The sequence below is a fragment of the Triticum dicoccoides genome, chromosome 5A (genome assembly GCF_002162155.2).
Source record: "Triticum dicoccoides isolate Atlit2015 ecotype Zavitan chromosome 5A, WEW_v2.0, whole genome shotgun sequence".
NCBI classification, from domain to species: Eukaryota; Viridiplantae; Streptophyta; class Magnoliopsida; order Poales; family Poaceae; genus Triticum; species Triticum dicoccoides.
In genome coordinates this window covers 241,099,515-241,109,518 of record NC_041388.1, presented here as the reverse complement: position 1 = coordinate 241,109,518, position 10,004 = coordinate 241,099,515, and positions in this window count along the sequence as shown.

Below are 10,004 nucleotides of genomic sequence, written 5' to 3'. Positions count from 1 at the left end.
AGAGATTACATGGCCTAGATAGGTCACTTCTGGCAACCAAAATTCACACTTGGAGAATTTGGCATAAAGGCGATGCTCTCGAAGTTTCGTCAATACCAGCCTTAGATGTTCGGCATGTTCCTCTTCATTCTTGGAGTAGATGAGTATATCATCGAGGTATACTACGACGAATTTATCCAAATACTCCATGAAGACCGAGTTCATTAACCGAGAGAAGGTGGCTGTGGCATTTGTTAAACTGAAGGACATGACGGTGTACTCGTATTGGCCATAACGAGTAACAAAGGCCGTTTTGGGAATGTCCCCATTTATGATTTTGATTTGATGGTAGCCCAACCTCAAATCCATCTTGGAAAAGACCGAGGATCCAGCGAGCTGATCATACAGATCGTTGATTCTGGGAAGCGGATACTTGTTCTTGATAGTGACCAAGTTGACAGGTCAGTAATCTACAACCATCCGATCCGTTCCATCCTTCTTCTTGACAAAGAGGACGGGGCAAGCCCAAGGAGAGGAACTAGGACGGATGAAACCCTTTTTCAAGGACTCATTGAGTTGGTTATTAAGCTCGGCTAATTCTAAGGGTGCCATCTTATAGGGTCTTCTAGAAATTGGAATGGTTCCTGGAACAAGGTCTATTACAAACTCGACATCCCTGTCAGGTGGAACACCCTGGCAGTTCTTCTGGAAAGACATCCGGAAAGTCTCGGACTACCGGAATATCTTCAATGTCTGGAAGGGGGTGGCATTTAGGGAGTAAAGCTGGCGCTTGGCCACTCGAGTTAAGACATTGACTGTCTTGCCCGATGGGTGAGTAAGTTGAACGGTTCTAGTGGCACAATCAATCTTAGCATAATGAGCTGACATCCAGTCCATTCCCAAGATGATGTTTATGTCCGAGGACTTGAGAACTATTAAGGATGCAAGGAAGACAAGTCTATCGACAAGAATTTCATTCCCATGGCTTACTCTAGAAGTTTGCCATCTAGAGCCAGGGGTTTGAATTTCCACGGTAGTGGGCATGTCACAGAATGTTGTGTTATGCAATCGAGCATAGCTCTCAGATATGAATGAATGAGATGCTCCAGTATCGAAAAGAACAGATGCCGGATGGCAATTAACAAGGAGCGTACCAAGGACGACATTAGGATCCTCATGAGCCTCCTCGGCTGAGACATAGTTGACATGGCCACGTGCAGTGGTGACCGGCTTGGCGTAGAATGTCTTTCCCGCTGGCTTACCACGACCAACGGACTTTCCAGACTGATTGGGGTTGTTGTTCTGGGGACACTCTCGACTATAGTGACCCGGCTCTCCACACTTGAAACATGTCACAACATTGGGGCGTGGAGCAGCATTAGCAGCGGGGCCAGCATAGGGTTTGGACGGTGCAAACTGCTGGTTGGGACGAGGCGCCTCAAAGGATGGCCTCGGAATGAACCTGGGTGGTAGTGCCGTGCTTGGAATCCACACCCGGCGCTTCTGAGATCCAGAGCCGGATGAAGAGCCAAAATCACGAGAGTGCTTGCGTGAAGCGTCATAGTCAGACTGGCCTGTCTCAGCACTGATGGCTTTATTGACCAACTTTTGACAGAGGTTCACTCGTGTAGACGAAGATCACGGCGAAGCTCAGGGCTAAGTCCCTTGCTGAACCTTGCCTGCTTCTTAGCGTCGGTAGATACCTCTTCATGAGCATATCGTGCCAGATTCCCAAATTCATGACTATATGCATCCACAGTCAGTCTTCCTTGGGTGAAATTGCAGAACTCTTCCCTCTTGCGATCTATGAGACCTTCCGGGATGTGATGCTCACGGAAAGCCTCACTGAATTCAGCCCAAGTAGTGATTTGGCTGACCGGGCGCATAGCTTCAAAGTTTTCCCACCAAAGGCTAGCAGGGCCTTCGAGGTGATAGGCAACATAGGTAACCTTATCAGCTTCGGCTACGTTAGCAGAACGTAGCTTCTGTGTGATGCTGCAGAGCCAGTCATCCGCGTCGAGGGGCTCGACAGAATGATTGAACTTTGGTGGGTACAACTTGATGAAGTCATTGATTGACACCAAGTCATTTCGCTGATGGCGTGCAGTGTTCTCCTCAATCTGCTCCAGCAAGCGGTTAGTCTCACGCTTGTTTCTTTCCGCCTCCAGCATCACTTCGGCCAGAGAAGGCGGGTGAGGTAGATTTTCACCCCTAACTGCACTAGCTTCCCCCGGCTCCGGGGCAGCAGGGTTGCTGCGGGTGTTGACCATCCTAGGAGAAAACAAGACAACGGTTTAGATAAGGATGGCACAAACTTAGCAAGGAAGTGCAGAAGGTAATGGATAACATGGAATGCTAAGATGTTCATTGGACGACATGGTAATATAGAAACTGCCATATATATACCATTGGTCATACACACCGTACATAGTTTAGTACAAGCCCATGCTAGAGTACAACTACGGTGAAAGACATTACATCTCATCGGAGGCATTCCAAGCTCCTATACATTATTTTTCTACACCTCCGGAGTGTGATACACACCAAGTCGTATCCCACGGTCACGCAGGACAGTGGAGAATACAACTATTATGGTACTAGTGAAACTACTACTAGCTCAGACGGCTCCGTAGTAATCCTCATACAAGTCGCCACCAAATCCTGGAAGTGGAACATGATCATCTCGAAACAGACAGTCCTGCGGAGCCTGCGGACCATAGGGACTCGGATGTGGCCTCGGCCCCATAGGTGGTGGCAGACGGGGATCACGAGGAGGGGTGATGCCTCCTACATCGCGCCACTCCATACAATCTGGCAATCCAGACCGTATAGGGTACAAGTCCCTCATGTCCATGTATCCTGCCTGCACCGCAGGTGCAAACCGAGTCAAAGTGGCCCAATGATCAGAACGAGTGTGGAAAAGCTCCATACGCAAGGCCCGATTTTCGTGGTCCTTATCCTCGAGCATCTTGGCAGTGGTGCGGAGTAGTGACTCCTCATGTGAAGAATCATAGTACAAAGCCTGATAGTACCCCTGTGCTCCAGGAAGGGAGGCTGGCATGTAACGGAAATCGGTGTTCTGTAGCAAGGCAGTCCTGGCTCGAATGATAGTCATCATTGAATAGGTTGCATCTTGCACAGACATCTCAATAGTGACCCCAAGTCCATAGGAATAGTGAAGGGGCTCAGTGGCTCCAGGATAAGAGGGATATATCCTGACGGTACAGAGGTACTAGCTCTGGTTGAAGTCTCTGAAATGCTCCTCGATGGTATATTCAGGATACCATCGATAGCCTGACTCGACCATCACTCGAACCAACATGGCCGTGTGGCCGGGCACATCGAGGCACCGGGTCAGACGAACCACTTGGTTGTGCGAACGGGTGGCCATCTGAAAGCACAGAATAATGCAAAGGCATTAGAATTTTCTAGGGGAAATTGGACAGCATAACGGCTGTAAATGCTCAGAAAAAGATTTGAGACATCCACAACAGTTTGCAATACCATTGAACAACATCATATCAAGGTTCTGATTCAACTGGCAACATACTAAAAGTAGTAGAAACTGTACTGAGGCTTGTAACAACAATCCTATAAGCTACTACGGATTAGTAACACGTGAACCAGATAGAAGAAGAGAGCCTAGTCCTTAACCCATGTTGAAAGAGAAGAGAATGACTCAGATCAAAGGGCATAAGGTAAAGGAGTAAAAAGAGCCTTACGTTCCCGCCCACAATCAATCCCCCTACATATAACTAAAGCATTTCTAGACTCGACATCGACCAGTTTGGCTCAACGAACCTACATGCAGTCCGGCTCTGATGCCAATGCTGTCAGGACCCCAATTCCATTTCACATCAATCTAGCCAGTAACACCTCATATCACATTGCGGCCTCACGCACGGTATCCCCACGGGTGCCGCCTTACCATGGCCCGGGACCGTTTGCGCCTTTTGGCTCACGTATATGATAGTGTCGCTAGCATCCATATGACAGAGAACCCGAGCCGACATGGCTAGTCGTGAACCCAAAGCGGCACAGACCTATGGTGACAGGCATACATGAACCACATCGAGCATGTCGGTCATCAGCGAGTGAATTCGGGCTGTAGCACTGGGCTAACAGGACCCCGGGGAACCCGGGCTGTAGCAGGCTAGGCAGGACTCCGGAAGTTACCGCGTGACATTTCCCCGAAGGGACAGACATAGGAATGAAGTGAAACACATGCCGGCCAGTCAAGTGTCCTGAGCAGTAGTGCTGGGCTAGCAGGACTCCGGTGAACCGGGCTGTAGCGGACTACTATGGCTCAAGGAGCACTAGACTACATTTCCCCATAAGAGAGGCTGCCAAGGATAAACAACTAGATTGTCGGATCCCACACATACCAAGCATTTCAACCATACACACAATATGCTCAATATGTGCGAATACAACATGGCATCACAACAAAACTCTACAACTCAAGTACTTTATTTAAAGGCTCCAGGGAGCCATACATAACATGTTCATACAGGTAGGGGTCACATGACCCGACACTCAACATACAAGCATACAAGCACATGCGGAAGCAAATAGTCTGAGTACAGACACTAGAAAGAAAGAAGGCTTCTCGAAGCCTGTCTATCTACATAGGGCCCTCCATGGCCAAGATCACCACCTGGGTGGCAAGTCACTCATCGACGTCGAGATCTACATAAAACCCATCGGAGGGGGCGGTGTTGTCGTCTGAAAATAGTAATTAAGAAAACATGAGTACAAAGGTACTCGACAAGTCTTACATCAGAACCTACTATACATGCTCATTCTCAAGAAGGTGGTGGAGTTATTGCAGCAAGCCAGCTTTGACTCTTGGCTAAGCTATCCTACGGGGCACCACTAGTAAAATAGTTTCCGCACACGAGTCCACTAATCACCAACACAATACTCCACCGGAGATCCTCCCTCGTCATCCTACGAGAGAGCCATCCTCGGTACTCACACTAATCTTGAGTCTTTTCGTAGTAACCATTAACTTGTTTATGAACTGTATAGGCAACCAAGTAGTCGTTTACCGCGGACGCGGCTATTCGAGTAGTTTTATACCCTGCAGGGGTGTACTTCGTCACGCATGTTTCCACCACTTAGCGTATGCACACGACATGTGCTCGGCAGACTTCAAGTGAAAACCAACGTGGGTGTAGACCATGACCTGACTAACCGCACAAGTCTCTAGTCCAGGTTTATCGCCTATTCAGGTTCCATCCGCAAGGAAATCTGGCCGGGGTGTCCTCAACGGCCCCAAACGACGTGTACAGGGTCCCGAGACGCCAAACGGGCACCCGGCATACCCGGCCACAGTGTATCTACCGCGTCATAGCCCACCCCTAGGGTCAGCGCTACGCACGGCCGCCAACACATAACCTACAAACACCAGAAACTAGTTGCAACTCCTGGACAGAGGACGAGAGGGGTAAGTAAGTCGAGCGGGGTCATATTTCAGGGCCCAATGTGTGGTAGTAGCTGAATCTTAAATCACGCATACAGATCTCAGTTCTTATGGACGGCCTCAATGAAACAACCCACCATGTACTCCTACATGGCCTCTCATCGATACCTTTACCAAATCATGTTCAAGACATCCCTCACATTACCGACATAATCATTTCACTCTAGCCCATCACGCAGATGAACCAGACCTGACACAACTCTAAGCATAGCAGGCATATCAAGGTAGGAAACACATACATGGATCAATCAACTCCTACACATGCTAGTGGGTTTCATCTAGTTACTGTGGCAATGACAGGTCATGCAGAGGATAAGGGTTCAACTACCGTAGCACACAGCAGTTTGAAACGTTGTTGTCTTAATGCAGTAAATGAGAGCAGAGGCGAGAACATGGGATTGTATCGATATGATCAATGGGGTTGCTTGCCTGATGGAGTAGTAGTAGGGTACTGCCCTTCAGTTGGATACCCGGAGATATCCTCGGAGGCAGAACCTACCACGAGAGACACCACAAAAGATAATCAACACATGGCAATATGCAACAATATGATGCATGCTATGACATGGCAAAATGATGTGTCCTGCCTAATGCAATGTGAAACAAGTTGAAATGGTTCCATTTGAATCAAAGATTCAAATGAAAGCTTAAGCTCATAAGCATAATAAGTGTATTAGCTTGTTTCACCTAAACAACAAGGTTAAAGTGTTTTGTCATACATGAAACCATTACAGATGGATAGATTGAATTTTTCTGATCATTTTTCATATATAATTTGTTTGATTTGGAGCTATGGTTGATTTTCTATGATTTTTTAGAAATTTAGGCTATTTTCTGGAATTTCCTATATAAAAATAAATCCAGAAAATGAATAATTGCGTCAGCACTGCATCACTGTGATGTCAGCGAGTCAAAGGCGCCAGCCCAGGTCAAACCTGACGGGTGGGGCCCACTGGTCAGTGACTCTATGCACTAACTACATTTAGTTAGCCTAATTAACTGGGCAGGGCCCACTAGTCAGTGACTATACTAATTAAACTAACCTAGTTAGTTAGCACTAATAGAGTAATTAGTCGGGCGGGGCCCGCTTGTCAGTGAGAGAGGGGGGAGGTCAACCTGTCTCAGCAGAGCCAACCTCGCCAGTCAGCGGGTTAAAGCCTGCCGGCGTTTAGCCGCCGGCGAGGCCAGACGTGGTGGCACGCTGCGGGAATCGCCCACAGGGCACCATTTGATGCGCGGAGAGCAGCTACGGGTAGCTGCTGCTCGCCCGCATCCAACCAGGGTGACGGCGTGGCCGGGGAGTGGCCGGAGCATCGTCGGCGATGAGCTCGGCAGAGGCCGAGGCTCGGGTGTGCTTGTGCTCGTGGCTGCGGTGGCCGAGGCAATGCAGCGAAAGCGCCTACAGCATCTACGCGGCGCGGGGAGTGTGACGGGCACAAGCCCATGACCAAATGGTCACCGGAGCATCGCCGACGACATGGTCAGGCGGCGACGCGTTCGGGCACAAGAGGCGGGGCGTCTATGGCGTTCTAGGGGCGAAATGAAAGGTATGGGGAGGTTCAACAGCTCACGGAGAAGCTGCGGAGGCGGTCAGCATGCTCGGGGAAGCTCGGGTGCGGCGGATCAACGACGACAATCGACGGCAGCCGAAGGTTGAAGACGGCGATGGCGGGGATGATGCAGGGGCTCCGGCATCGTGCAGCTCAGCCGGTCGACGTAGTCGACGACGGCGAACCGTCCGGACACGGTGAGAGGGCGCGGAGACGGCGTTGAACGCGGCTGCGGCGAGTGGCGGCGACGGTGACGTCTCAGGCGACGTCGGGGAGGGCAAGAGAGAGGACCCAGAGGGGAGAGAGAGTGTCTGCAAGGTCGGGGAGAGAGAGGGGGTTCGTCCCACGTCGATAGGGCGGCGAGGGAGTGAGGCAGGGAGGCAGGGTGCTGCATGGCGCGCTGCTGTGCTCGCCGTCGAGCACCTGCTCGCCTCGTTGGCGAGGCGAAGCAGCTGCGTGGAGCGGCTGCTGGGCCGGGCCAGCTAGGTGGGCCGGCTGGTGGGCTTCCAGGTAAGTCTCTGGTCCTTTTTGTTTTCTCTTTTATTTATTTCCTGCTTTGTGTATTGAAATAGAATAAATACTATTTCATTTCCAAAAACTCTGGAAATATTCAGAGGCACATTTGAGAATATTCTCAACTGCCTAAAAATGCTTCCAAGATTATTTGAGCACTTTAAAGTATTTATAGCATTTAAAATGCCCAAATTCAAATACTTATGGCTTGTTCAAAAATCCAGAATGGCTCCATAAATTGCAAGACCATTTTTGGCAGATGTTTTAATCAAGACCAAAAATGGTGGGCTTTTATGAAGGGCATTTTGGGTTAATTGAAATTCCAATTGTTGGAAATTAGCATTTTTAGGGGGGTGTTGGGGTTGATTAGCCCCCATTTCAAGTTTAAATTTAAACATGATGCACAAGTTCAACCAACCCTAATGCATAACATGAAAGCAGGGATGTGACACTGTTAGACTATGAAGATACAAGATTGAAGACTTCGTCTCGTGTCCGGATGGGACTCTAATTGGGGTGGAAGGCAAGCTAGGCAATACGGATATGGATATCTCCTCCTTTGTAACCGACCTTGTGTAACCCTAGCCCTCTTCGGTGTCTATATAAACCGGAGGGTTTTAGTCCGTAGAAAAAACAACAACTACAACATACAATCAAACCATAGGCTAGCTTCTATGGTTTAGCCCCTCTGATCTCATGGTAGATCTACTCTTGTACTACCCATATCATCAATATTAATAAAGCAGGACGTAGGGTTTTACCTCCATCAATAGGGCTCGGACCTGGGTAAAACATCGTGTCCCCTGCCTCCTGTTACCATCCGGCCTAGACGCATAGTTCGGGACCCCCTACCCGAGATCCGCCGGTTTTGACACCGACAACGGGACTTAGAGCGGCGCCGCTGACGCCGGCGCTTGGGTTGCTTCTATGAGGGGTCATCCTCCGTTGTCTCGTCGCCATTGCCTTCTTTGGGTGTGTCCACCATGTATATATGATGAGGTGGCTGTCCAGTGCCCTGTGGGCAGTGGTTCCTCTTCGTCTCCCGCATCGTCGTCCATACCGTTGATGTCTTCGGAGTCGAAGTCGAGCATGTCGGTTAAGTCATCGACAGTGGCTACTAAGTGGGTGGTGGGTGGGCGGCGAATTTCTTCGTCATCCGCATCCCAATCCTGCCGGACATAGTTCGGCCAGGATCCTCCTGACAAGGAGAGAGATCTTAATGAGTTTAGTATATCGCCAAAGGGTGAGTGCTGAGAAATATCCATGGAGGTAAACTCCATGATCGGCGCCCAATCGGATTCGATAGGAACGGGCGCAGGCGGTTCGGAGTCTGTGGCCGGAGAAGGATCCGGCAGTTTGGCAACACGACTCTCGTGAAGGGTAAGGTCAATATTCGGATCGATCGCCGCTGAGGATACGGCCTTCGTGACGGGGTCTATCCACCCGTCCATGGATGGCGCAACTGGCTCTGAATTGAGGCTCGGAGCGGCTGCCGGTGCGATCTCCTGAATACGGTCCCATGGTAGAGCTAAATCATACTCATCGTGACCGCGTGGCGCATAGGGCAGGGGCTCGAATCCGTCAAAGATCAAGTCTCCGCGGATATCAGCCGTGTAATTTAAGCTTCCAAACCTGACCTGGTGGCCAGGGGCGTAACTTTCGATCTTCTCCAGATGGCCAAGCGAGTTGGCCAGAAGTGCGAAGCCGCCGAACACAAAGATCTGTCCGGGGAGAAAAGTCTCACCCTGGACTGCATCGCTATTGATGATAGTAGGAGCCATCAAGCCAAACGGCGACGACACAGAGGAACTCTCAATGAAAGCACCAATTTCGGTGTCAAAACCGGCGGATCTCGGGTAGGGGGTCCCGAACTGTGCATCTAAGGCGGATGGTAACAGGAGGCAGGGGACACGATGTTTTACCCAGGTTCGGGCCCTCTTGATGGAGGTAAAACCCTACATCTTGCTCGATTTATTCTTGATGATATGAGTATTACAAGAGTTGATCTACCACGAGATCGGAGAGGCTAAACCCTAGAGGCTAGCCTATGGTATGATTGTCTGTTGTCCTACGGACTAAAACCCTCCGGTTTATATAGACACCGGAGAGGGTTAGGGTTACACAAGGTCGGTTACAAAGGAGGAGATATCCATATCCATACTGCCTAGCTTGCCTTCCACGCCAAGTAGAGTCCCATCCGGACACGAGACGAAGTCTTCAATCTTGTATCTTCATACTCCAACAGTCCGGCCAAAGGATATAGTCCGGCTGTCCGGAGACCCCCTAATCCAGGACTCCCTCAATAGGTTAGATTATAGGTTAGTTTTTTATATTAAGAAGACAAGAATAAAAAGTAGAAGTGGAGAGGAAAAAGGAAAATGAGGAAAATGAAGAAGAAAAAGAAGACAAGAGGAAGAAGGAAAAGAAGGGAGAAGAAGAAAAAGAAGGAGAGGAAAAAGGAAAATAAAGTAGTAGTA